Source organism: Myotis daubentonii, chromosome 7 (genome assembly GCF_963259705.1).
Source record: "Myotis daubentonii chromosome 7, mMyoDau2.1, whole genome shotgun sequence".
Taxonomy (NCBI): Eukaryota; Metazoa; Chordata; class Mammalia; order Chiroptera; family Vespertilionidae; genus Myotis; species Myotis daubentonii.
Window position 1 is genome coordinate 8,475,540 of NC_081846.1, and position 7,675 is coordinate 8,483,214.

General features: G+C 44.7%; 1 non-coding gene across 1 annotated transcript; it reads left to right on the plus strand.

Annotated features, from left to right (window-relative positions):
- The first annotated feature begins 211 nt into the window (after nucleotides 1-211).
- On the plus strand, nucleotides 212-301 carry LOC132238968 (small nucleolar RNA SNORA22). Its single transcript, XR_009453932.1, has one exon. It is a non-coding gene; the product is annotated as a small nucleolar RNA SNORA22 (small nucleolar RNA).
- Nucleotides 302-7,675: the final 7,374 nt, after the last annotated feature.

Below are 7,675 nucleotides of genomic sequence, written 5' to 3' on the forward strand. Positions count from 1 at the left end.
ACTGAAGCTTCTTCACCATCAGACCAAGGTTCTGTGCTTTCCTTTTTCCCATCCAATGTGTAACTTTCTGTGATGATCATTTCCCTCAAACACACCGCAAGCTGACTCGGATTTCCTTGGTGGGGCTGGTGCTTCCTTCATCTGGTTGGTGTTTCTTTCCTTCCCTCTCGACTGATCTTGATTTGACTGAACCCATGTGGAGTCTAAACAGTAGCCTAGTGCTAGAGCAATGTCTGTTCTTTTCCTCTGCATTGAAAGGACTACTTATCCTTTTAAATGTATTCAGAAAGTCAGCACATTATAAATCAATCAATCAATAAACAGTAGCCTAAAAATGTAATATGATATAATTAGCTTCAGTAATCTACAGTGGAAATACTAACACAAGGAGAAACACAAACCTTTAGGCCTGTCAGAGGAAGTATTCAGCCAACGCTGATCACCATTTTTGTATCTTTGACAAGAATATAACTCAGGTGATAGGGCTTTGGAAATAGCTCTGGGTTGGATAAAAGTGCCTTTATCCAAATGCTGTACCACCTCAAGAGCCACCCAAGACCCACGCCTGCACACGCAAACATCATCTTTCTATCTCTAGTTCAGGCCACCTGTCCATCTATCTTCGTTCATTTAACTACACAAGTTTTCCTGAGCTAAGAGTCTCCCAGAATTGCCGCGCAGCTCCATTCTTACTGTGCGGCTGATCAGGGTAAGACTGTCTATATAATTGTAGTGTGCTCGTGCATGCATACACGTGTAGGGGGAAATGAAAGCAGATCTTTACATAATCTAGACACATCTCAATCTATTAACATGATTCAGTTCATAAGTGTTTCAAAATACCATGTTCCTAATCCAGGAGAACAGAATCTAATTTCTCCACCCAAGAGCTCTTCATAAACCAGGCACAAAACACAAGCTCACAAATGCCAAAGTAACAACAACACAACTTACAGTAAAACATAGTTTTGGCCCTAGCTGATTTGGATAGAGCATCGCATGAGGACTGAAGGGTCCCAGGTCTGTTTCCGGTCAAGGGCATGTGCCTCAGTTGCAGACTCGATCCCCGGCCCTGGTTGGGGCATGTGTGAGAGGCAACTGCTCTATGAGTCTCTCTCACATCCATGTTTCTCTCTCAGTGTCTCTCTCCCCGCCTTCCACTCTTTCGGAAAAAAAAAAAAAAGAAAAGATCAATGGAAAAATACCCTCGGGTGAGGATTAATAACAACAACAACAAAACCAGAACACAGTGCTGCAGAGTGGAGGGGAAGGAGACCAACACCTGAGAGTGAGCCACCGGACACAGTTGGCCCTTTGACTGCCGTGCTCATGGGCCCGTCCTCACTGTTTATGTGAGAAGAGGTCTTTGTGAGGAGCACGAATAGTTATGGAACAAAAAGTCCACGTTATACTTAGTAAACATTGGGAAGATTTTAGTTAAAAACTGAAAATGAATGTGGGGTGTGCCGGAGGAGCCAGAAAAGTCCCCCAAACGTACTGCAGGCCCCAGGAGGAAGCCAGGGGCTGCCCCACGTCCATCATGAGTGGGAGCAGATGTCTGATCACTGGTGGTGAAAATCCACTGGTTTTCTAAAAGGAAACCTCTGGGAGTCCAATTTACTTATCTTTGTCCTGCGCTCTGAATAGAAGGGTACACACCCCGCGGCAGTTTAAATCGTTTCCTGGAGCGCAGTCCGCTTTGGAACCCAGAGATCCCAACTTTAAACTCACTCCGGTGGGGGGCGGGGGAGGGTGGGCAAGGAGCTGGCACTGCACAGTGAAGCGTTTCATCACCTAAGCCCTCACCCCCCAGAAGACCCTCTTTATATTCTAGGTACAAAAATGCCATCACTGTAGCCAGAGATGGAGTTGCATCATTCTATAGGCTCATTTACCACGCCCCAAGCGAAAGGATCCACATGGACATTTGATAAGCTATCTACCCTGCATCAAGCTGACGACGGCTGAGTAGGAGAATGTATTCTGATATGATTGACAGGTTTTAACAATACCAATTTATTACCTGCCAGGCTGCAAGGCATGCTTTTGATAAACAGAAGTGAGATAATATTGGAATTAAACTGAGTCTAAGTGAAAACAGGAGTTATACTATTGCAAACAGACCCCAGATGAGTAGGAAAAGCATATTTTCCCGGGCCATAACAATTAGATAAGTGATGCGTGGTTATTACATAGATGACAAGCTGCAATGCAGTATAGCCTGAAAGTGCTCCTGCCCTCTTCAGATAGAAACCAACGTGGAACTCAGTCACTTGGATGGAATAGAAATGTGAAATTACAGGGTCAGAGAGCAATATGTGGCAAAGTTGGGTAATTAGTATTAAGGATATGACTTATTTCCTGTAAGTCCTGGCTTTACCTGAGCTGCAGACCCAGACATCAGAGGCGATGGGTTAGAACTGGTTCACTGGGGTTCAGTGATTGATATTTTTAACATGTGAAACCTGTTATTTTGTAGCTGAGGTTTACCCTGCTTCCCTGTAGCTCCACAAACTTTCCATTTTAAATTACAGAACTTCGAAGCTAATGCTAAACTTTTATCTTTAAAAGTGGTGCTGCCTTTTAATCATTGGCTGTAGTTGTTTTTCCCCCAAAACCTTATAGAAGATGGCACTGGTCTTAATTCTGACCAAGGAGGAGTTTACTCATCTAGCAACGGCAGCTCCAGGCCTCATTAATACGCCGCGAGTTCTTGATCAAAGGCAGAACTTAATGCAAAGCAAAATGTTTCAAAACAAGGATTTATACTTGCAACATGCAATAAATGTTTATCGAAGGCTAGCCAAGGAAATGAAAGTGCTTAGTTTTTCCTTACCTGTGGAATATTTTGAGTGTCATTTCTCTCTTTATCGAAATTAGTCACCCAACTTGGCTCAGGTAATGAGTAAAGCGCTGGTCAGCTCATGGGCGAGCCAGTCGGCATCATTCTCTTCTCTCCGCTCACTGGCTCTGCTCTGAACTTGAACCTCTGTGCCCCTGGAGGTGGAGGGTAGAGTGGTAAGTGAAAATCCATCTCTAAATAGGCCCAAGCTGCTAACTACACATGGTACAGGGATGGCTGTGCAGTAGACGTAACCTTGAGTGATAAAGAAACACAAGAATTGGCCGGACCGTGGGAGATGCCATCACCTTTGGTCATTGAAGTGCCAGTAAATGTAAATAGTAGTGACATAACTAGGACTGACGTAGTGGTCATGTGGGCCAGGCAGCATATTACGTACTTCTTCCCCCTGCACGGCGTGTCGCCATCTACATTTTATAGAAGCTCACAGAGTTCATGTCAATGATGCAGTAAGAAAATCATGGTTGGGGTCACTCATTACCATTTTAGCAAATATTATAGCTCTGTATGTTATCAAATCTCTCTTTCTGTACACCACACATGGACATAAATGTATGAGGTTTGTATTTAATAGAAACTTGCCTTCTAACTTCAAAAGAGCAAACTATTAACCAATCAACAGCTGAGCAAGAGACACAAAAGGTTTTGCTAAAAGGATTCACGGAAATTACATACATACTGGCTGACTCAAAAATGTCTCCACTCATGTATCTGTATTCTCCAAACAGCTTCCATCCTATATAATAAAAGCCTAATATGCTAACTGTCCAGTCACCCGGTCATCCGTTCAACCAATCAAAGAGTAATATGCTAATGATATGCTAAGGCCACTCAACCACTAGCTATGATGTGCACCAGGGGGCAGATGCTCTGACAGGTAGGTTAGCTTGCTGCTGGGGTCCAGCCAATCAGGCTTGAGCAAGACTGAGTGAGATAGTCCAGACATGCCCTGGAGCCCTCCCGTGGTCCCTCCCCAGCTGGCCAACTTCTGTGTCCCTCTCTGGCCCCAGTCATGCACTGGTGGGGTCCCTGAGCCTGGCCTGCACCCTCTTGGGGGATGTCGGAGAGCCGGTTTCGACCCAATCTCACAGGCCAGGCTAAGGGACCCCACTGGTGCACAAATTCGTGCACCAAGCCTCTAGTTGAAATATAACAACACCTGTGAAGTACAGTCTATACTATTCCCTTAAAATCTACACCAAAGTAGTGAGGGCAGAAGAATAAAATGTGTGAGACCAAGAATAACAAAAGATGACATTTTGCCCTGACCGGTTTGGCTCAGTGGATAGAGCGTCGGCCTGTGGACTGAGAGGTCCCAGGTTCGATGCCAGTCAAGGGCATGTACTTTGGTTGCGGGCACATCCCCAGTGGGGAGTGTGCAGGAGGCAGTTGATTGATGTTTCTCTCTCATCGATGTTTCTAACTCTCTATCCCTCTCCCTTCCTCTCTGTAAAAAATCAATAAAATATATATTTTTTAAAAAAAGATGACATTTTATCCAGATGATTTTTTTTTTTTGATGTAAAGTAGATCAGGCTCACTTCATTCTTCTAAGGAAGCGGTTCTCAACCTGTGGGTCGCGACCCCTTTGGCGGTCGAATGACCCTTTCACCGGGGTTGCCTAGGACCATCAGAAAACACATATATAATTACATATTGTTTTTGTGATTAATCACTATGCTTTAATTATGTTCCATTTGTAACAATGAAACTGGGGGTCACCACAACATGAGGAACTGTATTAAAGGGTCGTGGCATTAGGAAGGTTGAGAACCACTGTTCTAAGGCCTCAGTGACACTCTACCAGGCATTAATTTGAAAGCCTCAAGCCACCTTGAGTCACTCCATAGAAACAAAAATCTAGGCAGGGGGCAGAGAAGACTAGCAATTTAAAAAAAAAAAAAAAGAAAAGAAATGCAACTGGAGAAAATAAGATGTATTTTGTTCCACGAGAAATATGACTCTTCACTTTCCCAGGCTAACCAGGGCTCGTTCTTGTCATATGAATAATAGAGCTGTAACTCATCGGAATTGTCTACGTTTTAATTTGAAAAATAGTTCCTAGGTTAATCTTTAATAGCCTGTCTTCTGGACCTACAGAAAGAGTTACAAAAGAAGTCATTTACAGTGCGTAATTAAGGCCTAGGAGAAGCGCATTTAGCAATGCGGGGCTGTTCTCCTTTTCATCCAGTGGCCTCACTGGTGTGTAGATCCACCATTTGATCAGTGCCTCTGGCCCCAGGGGCTTCATGGTCTGCAAGCCACAACCTACTAATAAGCACCCTCCAGCTTGTTTGCTAAACAGATCGGTCCTGGCAGGCACCCAAAACGCCAGTCCTTGAAACTTGGAGCTCTTTAACTTGCGCGGCCTATTGTGTGGCAAGCAAAGGGATAAACTATGTGCCTCATAAATGCAGAGCAATTACGGATCAGTTAGTAATACAGCTGTGGCTCAAAAGATTGCTTACCTAAACCCAATCGAAGTCTAATTTATTTTTGTATTGTCTCTGCTGAAAACCAAACAAACAGCTCTACAGGGCTTGTGTACACAGTGAAGAAAATGGCTGCGTTTTCCTTATAAACAAGAGAGCAACTATTGGCAAAAAGACGTCGTCCTCAGTAGCTGAGGGTTTCTGTTCAGAACCAAGCCGCTGCTTGTTGTAGATCCTGAGGTTGTTTAAGGAAACACAGCAGAATGCTTTCACAGAAGTCCAATGTGTCGGGGCCGGCGGGGCTGTGTGGTGCTGCTTCTGTTAGACGCACCAGATAAGATGCCATCAACTTCAAGCATCAGCATGTGAAAATGAAGTGGTCTTCATTTACAAAGCAACAGTGAAGCAGCTTGAGTTTGTGTGCATTCATCTGCCAATGACCAGTACATGTGCAGGTAGACCTCTTTGGGGAACCACTGCTATCATCAAATTAATACTTGCCAATTGATGAATCTAGATGATACGATAACAAAACAAACAAAGACGCATTAGATTTGTGGAGCCATTGGCGTTAACCTACCCGAAAATGGCTTAGTTTACCAACAGCATATGCGTTTTACTCTCCACAGCTAATGTTTTTCCAGGTCTTTGAGCATCTACACTGTGATACGTGCATTAAGTGGCAAACCTTAAACCGTTGAGAAAGTGTTGCGAGAAGACTTGGCCATCTTCATCTGAGGAAGTCTATAACTTCAAAAATGTCTGCACAGATAAGAATAGATAATACAGACAGTAAGGCTGGTTCGAAGGAGATGGCATCTAGACCTGGCTCCACCATTTATTAACCAGGTGACCGCAAGCAAGTAGCACACCTTCCTGAACCTCCGTCGATTCCTCTGTAAAATGGGATAACCCATTCTGCCTGTTTCACAGGGCTGTTGAGCGGACGTTCACAGTGTGAGTACTTACACTCTGCAGATACCTACGGATGGAAACTCTTCCTTTTGTTGCTAAATAGAAACACACTTGGAAAACTAGCAAGCTACCTTCCTGCTCCTGCTGCTCTGAGTCTCCAGGGAGAAGGGCAGTCTGGGGAAGACCGCAGGGAAGAGAGAAGAGGCAAAGGCCCTGGACTGACCTAGAATCAGAGAGAGAAAGTCCGCTCTGCATGCAACAACGCCCGAAAGGAGTCCTGGTAGATCCGAGCAGAATCAGGGAAGAGACTTAACATGTGTGTGAAGAACTCGAGGCAACATCTTGGCAAAGCAAGTATTTCCAGAAAAGTCGTGTATGGGGTGGGGGTGGGGTAAATAGGAAGGGAGAAGGGCCTATAGAAAGCTGCAGTGAAGGGGGGTGGGGGGGTCGGGGGGAGTGGGCAGGCAAGAGTGAGCAAGTTAGGATCCTTAAAGACAAAAGAATTTTTTAAAAATCAAAGCATGCACAAGCCTTCCTCCCAACAATGCCGTCAACACACACAGAGATAAATTCACACACAGAAACAACACAGAGCCAACCAGTTAAAAAAAAAAAAAAAAATCCATACTTTGCTACACTGACAGCAGAGGGAGCTCTTGAACTGGGAATCTTGCAAACCACCCAAATCCCCATCCCTATCCAATGAAAGGCAGATATTTAAGCAAAAATTGCCATAAAATGAAGATTAAAACAATCCGGCTGATGAAGATGACTACCGCCACCCACCCTACTGCCTCCCACCGCCCCTGGCCACAGAGAACTCGGGTGCCTGGGAGGGCTTCCATTTCCATCAGGAGGCAGACTGTTCTGCTGGGACACCCTGCTCAGGTGACTGCCTGGGAGGCCATGGCCACAGAAACAACAAATGGAAGCACGGAGCCCAGTTAGAGGATCAGGACAGGGAGATGGTCATTGGTTGCCCTTGGAAAGGTGATGAAAGCAGCAGGGTTCAAGATAGATTTAAAGCAGCACCAGAATTCTTGAGTGGCTGGATGTGAGGTGAGGAGGGGGGAAATGTAGACTATGTTCTAGAGCAGCCGTTCTCAACCTGTAGGTCGTGACCCCTTTGGGGATCGAACGACCCTTTCACAGGGGTCACCTAGGACCATCAGAAAACACATATATAATTACATATTCTTTTTGTGATTTATCACTATGCTTTAATTATGTTCCATTTGTAACAATGAAATTGGGGGTCACCACAACATGAGGAACTGTATTAAAGGGTCGCGGCATTAGGAAGGTTGAGAACCACTGTTCTAGAGCTTCGGTCTGGACAACTGGGCAAATGGTAAGTACTATGGACTGAGATAGCACTGGGGGAAGTGAGTGAAAACCAAGGATTTTGCCATGTTAAGTTTCAAGTGGCTTCTAAATACACGTTTATGAATTTCGATACCACTAC